Source organism: Ipomoea nil, unplaced genomic scaffold (genome assembly GCF_001879475.1).
Source record: "Ipomoea nil cultivar Tokyo-kokei standard unplaced genomic scaffold, Asagao_1.1 scaffold0900, whole genome shotgun sequence".
NCBI lineage: Eukaryota > Viridiplantae > Streptophyta > Magnoliopsida > Solanales > Convolvulaceae > Ipomoea > Ipomoea nil.
The window spans coordinates 1,455,713-1,467,990 of record NW_017617328.1 but is presented as its reverse complement, the minus strand read 5'-3'; the positions used below and the strand labels follow the sequence as shown (position 1 = coordinate 1,467,990).

The window sequence follows — 12,278 nt, the reverse complement described above, 5'->3', positions numbered from 1 at the left end:
TTGGGATTGTGGTCTGGTTAAGGGGGACAGTACGTTGTTGCATAGATTACGGTTGCGGTACATGAATGAGCTGGTCACATCGCAGCATAATGCGATGAGGGAAGACAACCTGTTGCGGGCGTACCGATCAATATCAGCTCCACTCCCTTCAACTTAGTTATGTCGTTTGTTTAGGTAGGGTGTGTGTTTTTGTGGTGTATGTAATGTGCACACATTGATTCCACACTGGCAGTGGATTTTGTGGTGTGTGTTTTTGGTGGTGTATGTAATGTGCACAATTTGATTCCACATGTTTGTTGTGGTTACTACCACTGCATACGGTTATTATATGGTTAATATATGGTTGGTTTGTTCGTATGTCCTGGTCGAGTAATTGATATCTCCCCGTACGGTAGTGTGTGCTTTTTGGGGTCGATGTCATTTGATTTGTGTGCAGGTTTGTGTGGTTTTGTGTGCGCGTGTTTTCACTCAGCATCTGACTATACTAGTTATGTATCCTTTCTGTTCACAATAATTACTCATGGCTTCCCATTTGCTGGTAGTTATTTCAATTTTGTGTAATATAAGTGGTTGTAATAAATAAAGCGTTTGCTTCAAGTAATGAAATACGGTCCGTAATTGTAAATATAATAACATTCTATAGAAAACAGATTTGTCTATACCAAAGGATTAGTCACTGCTTCCCTTTTGCATGTGTGCTTGGCATTCTTCCATGTGAGCGCAGGGGTTGGTGGTTGTGGGTCTGGGTGCGCATGTATGTGTTGCGGTGTGCGCACATATAGGTCGTGCCGTGTTTGTGCTGCTAGCTATTTCAATTTTGCCTAATATAAGTGGTGGTAATAAATAAAGTGTTTGCTTCAAGTAATTAAATACGGTCCATAATTGTAAATATAATAACATTCTATAGGTACCAGATTTGTCTATACCAAAGGATTACTCACTGCTTCCCATTTGCATGCGTGCTTGGCATTCTTCCATGTGTGCGCGGGGGTTGGTGGCTATGGGTCTGGGTGCGCATGTCTGTGTTGCGGTGTGCGCACATATAGGTCGTGCAGTGTTTGTGCTGCTTGGTATTTCATTGTTGCCTAATATAAGTGGTGGTAATTCATTTTTTCCTACTAAATAAAGTGTTTGCTTCATATAAGTAATTAAATACGGTTCATAATTGTAAACATAAGAACATTCAAAAGTCTTTCAAACATTCGCTTATGCAAGTTTATCTGGACAGGTGCGGCTGTTGTGGCCCGGGAGGTCGCATATGTTGCATGTCCGTTCCTTTTTCTTTTGGTTCTTCGTTGTGGCTATTTCTTTGTTGCTTTTGAGTCTCTTTCCACTCCCTTTGTTTTTTTGCAACCTGTGGGGGTTTTATTTGTATGTCGCTTGGTCTGCTTGATCCAACTAGTCTCTCAAACACGGTTTCGGTGTGCGCTCCCTCTTGTGTTTGGTGCGCCTCCTTTTGTAGATCTTTTTTCAGTTGTTGCAATGTTGCCAACATTTGGTCCATCTTGTCAGGCCAACCATTCGCTAATCCCATGCAGTTGTAGAATTCATTCCATAGTTGATTTGCAACTTTTGTTGTTTTATTTGTCTTGGTAATATTTGTTTTTCTTGCCCATGGGACATCGTATAATGGGTGTGCACACGCGTTTTGTGTCCATCGTGGAACAATATACTTTTCTGGGATTAACTCATACCCGTTTTTCTTCATCACCAACAGCACATGTCTGCATAGTATACCAACACGGTTGAACTTTTTGCACGTACACTCTATTTCCCTTGCTTGTGGAGTTTCAGTTACTTCATACATTTTTCCTTAATTGTGTATTTCCATATATCCCCTATGTTGTGTTTGTCGATGATGTCACATGTGAAACTGGCTTCCCATACCTCTTCTTGGAATTCGTAGAATATGTTTATAGTGTACACTGTAGTAGCGTGCTTCTCAATACTCAAAGGGGTTTTGGTTTCAGGGTACGAACCTTCATTTTCTGCGATTAGTCTTGCCTGCTTGTGTCTTTGTTCTCCGATGGCGCTGTTGTATTGTGCTATGAATTCTACTAGGCTGCAGTGGTGGTTTGTGAATTTACCGAAATAGCTGTTTTTTGATTATGATCTTGATGTTGTCCGGAGTAGTCCCACCATTAATATGTCATTGAAGTATGCTGGTATCCATGATGCACGCGCCTCGTAAAGCTGGGTAAACCACCTATGGTCTTTAAGGTTGTATTCTTTCATTATTGTTTCCCATTTTCTCTCGAATTCATCTGTGGTCAGTGTGTCATCCCATACGGTACTATTCAATGCCTTTTTGAAGTCCGGGTTGTGCCACAAGGCAACCCATACCTTTTCCCCCACTTTTGTCATAATGTACCACATACAGAATCTATGCCTTGTTGTTGGCATAGTTTGTGGTACAACTATCTTTAGTGCAGGGTCTTGGTCAGTTGTAGTACATCTTGGCGCGTATTCCATTGCAGTGTTGAACTTAGTTAGTAGCCACTCATATGACTCTACCGTCTTCTTTCGCAATTAGGCCTGCCCCAAATGTTATGCATCTCTTGTGGTTATCCACGCCCGTGAAGGGGACGAAGACTAACTTGTACCTGCAGTGTAAGCATGGGTGGTGTTAGTGGTGTGATCGGCATGTTAGTTATTTTCTGTCCCTGCAGTATTCTGTGCGCACACATGTATTTCTATGCGTGCACACACAGTAGCTATTGTATTCAATCTATACTGAAATTTACCTGTTTGTGCTGTATGTAGCGTCGAATGACATGACATCGCCGAAGCATGCATAATTCCTTCGGGATTGTGCGTCTGCCCAGAATAATCTGGTTAATTGAGCGTCTTCGTCTATGTCAAAATCGAAGTAGAAGTCTGGGTTGTCCTCTTTTCTTTTGAACATGTCTTCTATCACCATTTGGGCGTCTGCCTCAGCTATATAGGCCAATAGGTCTCGCCTAAAATTGCAGAACTCAATGCATGTTGCTCCTATATCTGTAAAGCTTCCAACCATCTCTTTGAATAGTCTGAACGCTTTTGTAGGGCCTATGTTTGCCTTTGCACAGTGAGCCAAAAAGGTTTTGTGGCCGATGTCAAGTTGCCTATTTATCTTTAGAAAAGGTTTGCCTGCGTCTGAGCATAGACAGTGTGTATGTCGCAGCTCGATTGCATGGACTTTGTATCCGCTTGTTTTACGCTTTGTCAGTACCATACGCGCCTTACATCCTGTCCTGTTGGACGTTCTCCTCCGTCTCTTTCTTCCTTTTGTGGTATTTTGGGGTTCTTTTGTTTCGGCTTTGTATCCCTCCCGTGAGCACAACAAGTATTTGATTGACACTTCCCCCTTCCGATTTCTATGCTTTGTGCCGTGCCTAACATCAAATCCTGCCTCTTTAGCGTAGTCCACGTAGAAATCAATCCCTGTGTCTACTGTATCGAATTGTTGTCCTTCATACGGTGTCTTCTCATTTTGTGTGGTGGGTCTCCAATATTTTGCACCATCTTTGTGTATTCCCATGGCACATTCTGTTGCACTGTGTTCGCGTTGGCCGTCACCTATTAAACACAACAAATATACACATTAGATATAGCGGGGGGTTTGATTTATTGCGGGTGGGGTGAATATGTGCATGGTAGAATCCAGTTGTGTGCGTGGGGTGTGCGAACTGCTATATGTGTGTGTGTGTGTGTGTGTGTGTGTGTGTGTCTGTGTGTGTGTGTGTATTTTTAAAGCCAAAGCAGAATCACATATATGAAAATAAACTAAACAACAAAAGATTTGCTGAAAATAACTAAGGGGGTGTATTCAATCATGACTTTTGTAGAGTTTTAAAGACTTTTAAAATTGTAGATTTTAATAAACTTTGATTGACTTTCATAGAGTCGTTCAAAACTTTTTAAAACTTTATAAGACTCTATAAAAGTCTATATAAAAAACATTCATAGACTTTTATCAACTTTTTATTTTAAAAAATCTACAAAAGTCATTGAAATTATAAATTGAATACATCTTTACAAACATTCAATGATTTTGATTCTTATCATTTATATAATTTTCTTACAAAACATTTATTATATATCATAAAATTTTCTTATTATATAGTTCTTCACCCACATCAACATTCTCAACATTATTTTTTATCTCCATAGTATGTAGGTTGAGACTTATATGCTAATTACTTATTTATATTATTAATAAACATAAAAAAAAAATTATTTCATTAGAAATTCATAACAATATTGAATAATAAAATTTATAATAAAAGAATTGATCAAATAAAATATTTAAAAATGTAATTACAATTTGCATAAAATAAAAAAAAATTAATATTTATAATATATATATATATATATATATATATATATATATATAATTATACTTGATATATTGCTAGGCATCACGCAAAGAACTATTATTTGCAATAAGAGACTCCGAACAACAAGAAGGTGCTACTGTTTGCAACCCCAAATTGTTGTTGCGAACAGTAGTTCGCTATTCGTAGTAACTTGTTAAAAATAGAAAAAATATTTCCTCACTACAGAAACATGAAACAACAACAACATAAGAAGAATTAAGAATGAAAGAAAATTTGGTTTCACTCCATCCCATCAATCCAATTAAAGTCATTTTTTTACACATATCTCTCTCTCTCTCTCTCTCTCTCTCTCTATATATATATATATATATATATATATATATATCTAAAAACATAATAAGTGTCAATACAAGTTATGTCCTTGATTTTTGTCCTTTTTTTATATGCTAATAAATATATACATTTTGCTTTAATTGTTGTACATTTGATTTGTATTGGACAAAATCACCCTTACACCGTTATAACACCGTTAGTATTTAATATATCCACCAATCTTACCATACACCTACATCTATCATATCTTTTTCCTATTTTTAGTTAGCATTTTATTAAAATTATCATATAACAATTAATTTAATTATAAATTATATTTTAATTAAATATTTATATGAATATTAAATTTATATATACATATATATATATATATATATATATATATATATATATATAATATGTATGTATATAAATAATATGTATGTATATTATTTGTGTATATATATCAAGGTTACGTTACATATCAATATATCATATATGTGGGTGTTATCTTATTATTATTTGTAAATTATTATATTATTATATAAATATAAATATATATATATATATATATATATATATATATATATATATATTATTTTGATCACTATATTCAATATATGATAATTCAAAAGTATCATCACTTAATTTTAACTAATTTTTTAAATTTTGTTACTTAACAATATTTTAATATTGGGCGAAAACCTATGCCCAATATTAAAATATTGTTAAGTAACAAAATTTAAAAAATTAGTTAAAATTAAGTGATGATACTTTTGAATTATCATATATTGAATATAGTGATCAAAATAATATATATATATATATATATATATATATATATATATATATATATATATATATATATATATATAGGGATGCACTCAGGTGCGAATAAGTGCTCAGGAGGGAAATGCGAACAAATCAGCGCGCGACACATGTCCAGATCTAATAACTTAAAAAAAAAATGCGGTGGCATTTTCGTAAATAATTGAACATCGAAGTGCAAGTAAAATCACTTACAAGTGCACCTACTTTCACCTATAAGTGCATGTAATTTTGCCTTGTTAGCATTCACTTTCCGCAAACATTCATGCACCTGGGTGTGCTTATAACTATAGGTGCAACTATTTATAACTATAGGTGCAACTACTTATAACTATAGGTGCACCTACTTTCACCTATAAGTGCATTTAATTTTGCCTTGTTAGCATTCACTTTCCGCAAACATTCATGCACCTAGGTGTGCTTATAACTATCTGTGCAACTATTTATAACTATGGGTGCACCTACTTTCACCTATAAGTGCGTGTAATTTTGCCTTGTTAACATTCATTGATCTGAGTTCAGCGGGTAGTAATACCCCTGAAAACCACTCGCAAACATTCATACACCTAGGTGCAACTACTTATAACTATGTGTGCAACTACTTAGAACTATAGGTGCAACTACTTAGAACTATAGGTGCAACTAAGTATTGATGCTCAGTATAAATTTTTACTTGCACCTATAATACATTTTACATGCACTTGTAATACATTTTACTTGCACTTCGATGTTCAATTATTTACGAAAATGCCACCGCGTTTTTTAAAAAAATTAGTGTTTCACAACAGGAACAGCAAAAGAACAGAAATACAGAATATTCCCTTAATTGGCTAACATAGTATTATGGAAACTGACAATATAATTAAGAAAGAAATTAAATTAAAGAAAGAAACTAATATATTCTTTGTCAAATAACCCAAACCCAAGGCCCTCAGCTCTGCTGGCCTAGTGGCCAAGTGGCCAGTGGCCACTGGAATTTAAAAATGCAATTTCTTTTATTTATTTATTTTTTTTTATGTTACCACGGTCCTGGAAAGCGTCTCCATCCCAATAATTCTTTTCGTGGTTTTGAAAAATGAGCCGTTGATCGGCTGATTTTGTATTGGTTTTAGTTGTTATTCAATTTTTTTTAAGTTATATTTTTGAATTCTTTTAAAAATGTTTAGTTATATTCTTCCCAAAAGGTTGAATCTCCAATTCTAATCTTTGTTGCGGGTGAGATTCAATCCCTAGTCATTCTTTTCAAATTTTACCCCTATAACCAACTGAGCTGTCCATGCGCGACTTACAGTACATTCTGTCCGTATAGTCTTGAAACTTCTTCCCACACCCCCTACTATTAGAGGCCTTGAATTGAAGTACCATTCGCTTTCTATGTCTAGAATTCCTCAAAATACCCAAAATTCACCGACCTAAAGAGTAATGACACAATACTTGAGAAATATAATGAGTGCCCTTTCAAATAATTTCATTACAAACTCTAAACTTGTGATTTTTATCTTCATATCATCATAAATATTCTTCAAAAAAAGTAATTGTGACATTTTCACTCCATAAAGCTTCCAATGATCCATATCCAATCATTCTTAATTACATTATTTGTTTAGATATTTCGGTGAAGTTTGGTTCTTGAGTTTTAAATCTTACTCCATATCATTATATTCAACCTTATTACCGAACATTAGTATTCCACCTTATTACCCAACATTAGTAGCACATGAACTGAGTATGTCATCTTTGCATCAATTCACTAAATTGTGTGCTGCCTAGGAGTAGCAGCAGAATTTTTACAAGAACATAGACAATTGTTTTCCAGCTCCAAAATCTCTGCTTCTACTCCTCTCTTAGCCTACTGTGTTCTAAGCTTTGCTCTAGTTCGCCGGGTTCAAAGTTTGGGTGCTCAAACGTTGAACCGTAGCACGTTTTATTTTGGAAAACCTAGACTACAACGCTCCTAGCACTTGTGGGAGGTAGCAAATAAGATTTTAAGGAAAAGAACGATTTGTTCAAACTCGTATTAACCACTATCCAAATCATCCACCTTTTTCCTTCCCAATTTTTTGTTTTTTTTTTTCCATTTAATAATAATCTTTTCGTAGGATTATTATTTTTGAGTTTTCCACCTTATTACCCAACATCAATATATAGCACATGAACTGAGTCTGTTATCTTTGCATCAATTCACTAAATTGCGTGCTGCCTAGGAGTACTTGCTGAATTGCACTTAAATTACCATCTTTGCGTCAAATTAGTTGAATTAGTGAATTATTGAACTTGTTGTTGTCAAAGCAAAGAATACAATTGAGATTTTCATTATATAATTTGATTTATCTAATCTCACAAGCAACACTACAGCACACATCAAATACATCAAATTAATATTTAAATAAGAACAATTATCTATGAAATTTGATGTCTAACTTGTCTCTCGTCTATCAGTCACTGTTTGTGAGATTTTCCTTTGTTAAGCTAGTTAGCAGTACGCCGCTAGGTTAGGAGCTTAGGGTTATAGGGTTATAGGGTTTGTTATGCTTTCATTTTCTGTTTCATTCATACACAAAAATCTTGAATTCCACAAAATTCCACATTTAGTATGTACGTTCTTTTGTTTGTTTTTCCAGACTAGTCAATAATATGAACGTACTCTTACTTAATTTCTTTACTGATCTATATTGGTATTCTAATTGTTACTTAATTTCTTTATGCCACTTTGAATCGAATAGTAAAATATTTGACTCGATTTGATTCGTTTGCATTCCTAATAACAGTCATTTCGTCCAAAAGCTTCATTCTGCTCCCTGCTTCTTCTAAACAATCATAGAGAAAGGAAGGGGAAATGAGAAGAGAGAGTTAACACAAAGGTAAAGTGGAGTGGTGAGAGAATTGTCACAAAGGAAAAAGAAAAAAAAAAAAAAAGACATAATGGCAGACTAAATAACGGCTAGATAGAGGTGCCATTTTTCAGAGACAAATGACTACTGGCAAATATATATATATATATATATATATATATATATATATATATATATATATATATATAGAGAGAGAGAGAGAGAGAGAGAGGATTATATTTAAATACAAACAACCCTTAAAATACAAACGTGTGGACTGATTTACATCGTTGGATTTTGTATTTGTACGGTTATGATTGATTTAACCAATCATAGAGAAAGGAAGGGGAAATGAGAAGAGAGAGTTAACACAAAGGTAAAGTGGAGTGGTGAGAGAATTGTCAAAAAGGAAAAAGAAAAAAAAAAAAAGACATACTGGCAGACTAAATAACGGCTAGATAGGGGTGCCATTTTTCAGAGACATAATGGTAGACTCCGCCGCCTGGGGCAGTAGTATGTAGCCCAGTAATATTGTATGTAGTCAAATATCAATTTTTTTCTTTTAATTTTTTGACATAAGTAAAATGTCAATTTTAACCCGGATAAAAATAGAGAATTTTTTTTTTCCGGTGAAATTTTGGCGGAAAAGTGGCCGGAAGGACCATTTTTGCAAAAAAATCAATAGTCGTGGACTAAAATTGCAAGGTTCAAAAGTCGTGGATTAATTTTGCCAGTGCCACTATAGTCGTGGGACTAAAAGTGCAAAAAATTCTAACGCCCGGTAAAATAGTAGGGGTCAAAGTACCTACGAGGTCCTTGTACTATAGCGTTTTGTTTAATTTAGTGCTTATACTTTTATTTTGTTCAATTTAGTCCCTGTACTTTAAAAAATAGTGTAATTAAGGACAATAGTTAATGTTGTTAATATTACGGCTAACTTAGGTTACATGGCGCTGACGATATTTATATTCTTACTCATATATTTCTTTATAAATATTTAAAATTAGTTATTAATATCACCAATATATTAAATTAGTATGTCTAAAATAAATAATTAAAATCATGTTCCTAATGAGATTTGGACAATTGTCCTTAATTTCACCACTTTTTAAAGTAGATGGACTAAATTGAACAGAATAAAGGTACAAAAACTAAATTGAACAAAACACTATAGTACAAGGACTTTATAGGTACTTTGACCAAATAGTAGGTCGCCCGTAGTTCTCTCTCGATCCCGTGCACGTCCGAACGCCATTCTCTTCTTCGCATCATGTGGTCTTGATTCTCCCTCATCATCTTCCACAAAGCAATGATCGTCAGTGGGGCCGTAGTAGAGGCAAGCGGCGGAGACCACTTGCTCGTGGTGTGAGCCATGGTAATTCCACCCCCCCCCCCCTCCTTTTGGCATTTGTCGTTTTTTTTTGTTCTTGTGTTTTTTGATGGGTTGGTCCTTTTCTTTGGGTTATGCATTTGTGTCGTCATCTTTGTCGATTTGTGTGTGGGGTGTTGATGGGGTGCCGATTTTTTGCCAGAATTTGTATCCTTAGGGTTGTTTTTTTTTTTTTTTTTAAATTAAATTCCTATTTGAGCCCACGGTTAGGGTTATATTTTGGCTGCTTCATGTTCTCTTTTTTGAGTTTAATTTCATACTTTTAGTGTTTTTTTTTATTATTTATTTATTTTTTTGTATTTTTTGCAGTGGTGGCCATTTCTGTTTCTTATGTGAGTATTTTTTTTTTCCTTCTATTTTTTACGTATGCTAGGTGGGTTAGGGCCGGGGTGTTGCTGGGTTTTGTTGGTTTGTTTTTTTCTTCTATTCCATCTTACTACACAATACAGATCATATAATTTCTAAAAATGAACAAAAGAAAACACAGGCCAAACACAATAAAGGAGGAAATATTTAACAGTGTATTAGTCTAAATATCAATAAAGCTCGCCTAACTCAACACAAGATATAATCATATGGAAAGGCATGGGAAAGAAAGAACTGAGGATGAAGACAAACTTAAAAAGCTCTGTTTTCAATGTAAATAATAAGTTTTGCATTTAGCTGAGCAGAAGCACTAGTTCTTCATACATCTTGAGCCATCTTGTGCTCTAAGCAAATAAAATGGTTTTGCAGCCTATGTATTTTTTTCCGTCGTATGCCTTTTTGGAATGACTATTTGCGTAATTGGGTGACAGTGTGTGCACTATATTACCATTGCCTTTTTGGAATGGTTGTGTGCGTAGTTAGGTGATAGGATGTGCATTATATTACTAATTTTCAGTGTGTTGTTTTCCTTTTTTTTTTTTGTTCGAGTTATATGTTTGCACTTGTGCTGAGTATGTCTTTGGGGTGTTAGCATGGTAGTCTATAAGTGTGTGTACTTTGGTTTATAATTTACAATGATGTTTAAGCTGTTATTATTGGTCGTGCTCTATTGTTCTTGTGTTTTGAATTCGTTGTGTGCATGGTGGGTATGAATATGTGCAGTCTTGTTCTATAGTGTTGTATTGGTTTTTTTTTTTTTTTTTTTTTTTTTTTTTTTTTTTTTTTTTTTTTTTTTTTTTTTTTAAATTAGTTGGTTTGCGTTGGATATGGGGTAGTGGTTTAGCTGTGTGCATGGTTGGTTGTAAGTGTCGTGTTTTTTTCAGGCAAGAAGTCCAATGTTTCGCATTGTGATCCTGGTGCCTCACAGAGTTGTGTTAGTGATGACGACTTTGTCTTGCCACCTTTGGCCTTCCTTGCTAGGTTGCAAGAAGACTCGGTGTGGAATGCCCCCGATGATGAGCTGAATGCCAAAGAGGATGCAACGTTTCCTCGAGTCAAGACTAGGACACGACTTTTATTTTGGTTGAGGCTCTTAGAGACTTGTCATCTCAGAAGAAGAATGATATTACAGGCCTCGGTTTTGGCTCGTTAGACATGTATTTTCCACTACGTACTTCCCGAGGTTCTCACATGATGTTGATTAGACATGTAATGTTTCCATTTTTGGTGCGGTGGTACTTTTTGCACACAATTTTGATTACTTTTGACAGTTTATGTTAATCTACAACCTATGCGTATGATCCGGTTGCTTGGTTTTTGTGAAATCCCTTATCTAAATTAGTGTATTCGTGCCTCAAATACTTAGAATTTCCTTTCACCTAGGGTATGTTCTAGGTTATTTGCATCCATATTCATTTTGCACTGCTAGTACATTTTTAGTCTTTAGAGGCATGTGTGTTTTACTAGTGTGCACCTTGCAATTATGTAGGTGCACAGTATTCATTTAACCCAGTGCGCAATTGCACGCATCTTTGGATTCATTTTGGACGTGTGCACCAACTGGTATTGGGAGTTGCACACTAGTAGTCACCGCGTAAACCCGTGTGCACATATGCACAAGGTGGGTGCATTGCGACCTGTGTATTTTTAACCACCTACACATAGTGCACATACGTGTATAGGTGTGTGTGTCCCCTTGTAAACCACGACTTAGTCACCATACAATGTTGCATTGGAGAGATTAAGGTCATACATTAGTAAATTTATGACATTTCAAGCTCATACAATTTTGCCAACATAATCCAATACGTATTGCTCAGATCTCTAAAAATAATTGAACCATCCGATATGGCATGCGTGAACACAAGTTATACCCTTCAGTACCTGTGTGCACAAGTACACGTTTCTGTGTGCACGTGGTCCTGTTGGTGTACATCCGATATTGCGGACTAAATTCCAAACTAGCAACTGTAGCCTTCAATTTATTAAATTATGAGTCAGTTGAATAAACAAACAAATTGGAGTCTATTTTCTACGCATTCTAAATACTTGTTAACAGTCTTCTTTATTGCTATTAAAAGTACGACAGTCTAATTTTCTGATTGTGCTATTTTGTCTGGACAATTGCGATTGTCTCAATAATTCCTATTTCGGTGTTCATGTTCATATCCTTCCTACTTGGCTTGAAACCTTCACGTGAATATACCATGTATTTAATCCCCACTTCCCCTC

General features: G+C 35.0%; 1 long non-coding RNA gene across 1 annotated transcript; it reads left to right on the top strand.

Annotated features, from left to right (window-relative positions):
- Nucleotides 1-9,625: 9,625 nt before the first annotated feature.
- LOC109179372 lies at nt 9,626-11,399 on the top strand. Its single transcript, XR_002053884.1, has 2 exons — nt 9,626-9,665; nt 10,931-11,399. It is a non-coding gene; the product is annotated as an uncharacterized LOC109179372 (long non-coding RNA).
- The last annotated feature ends 879 nt before the right edge of the window (nt 11,400-12,278 follow it).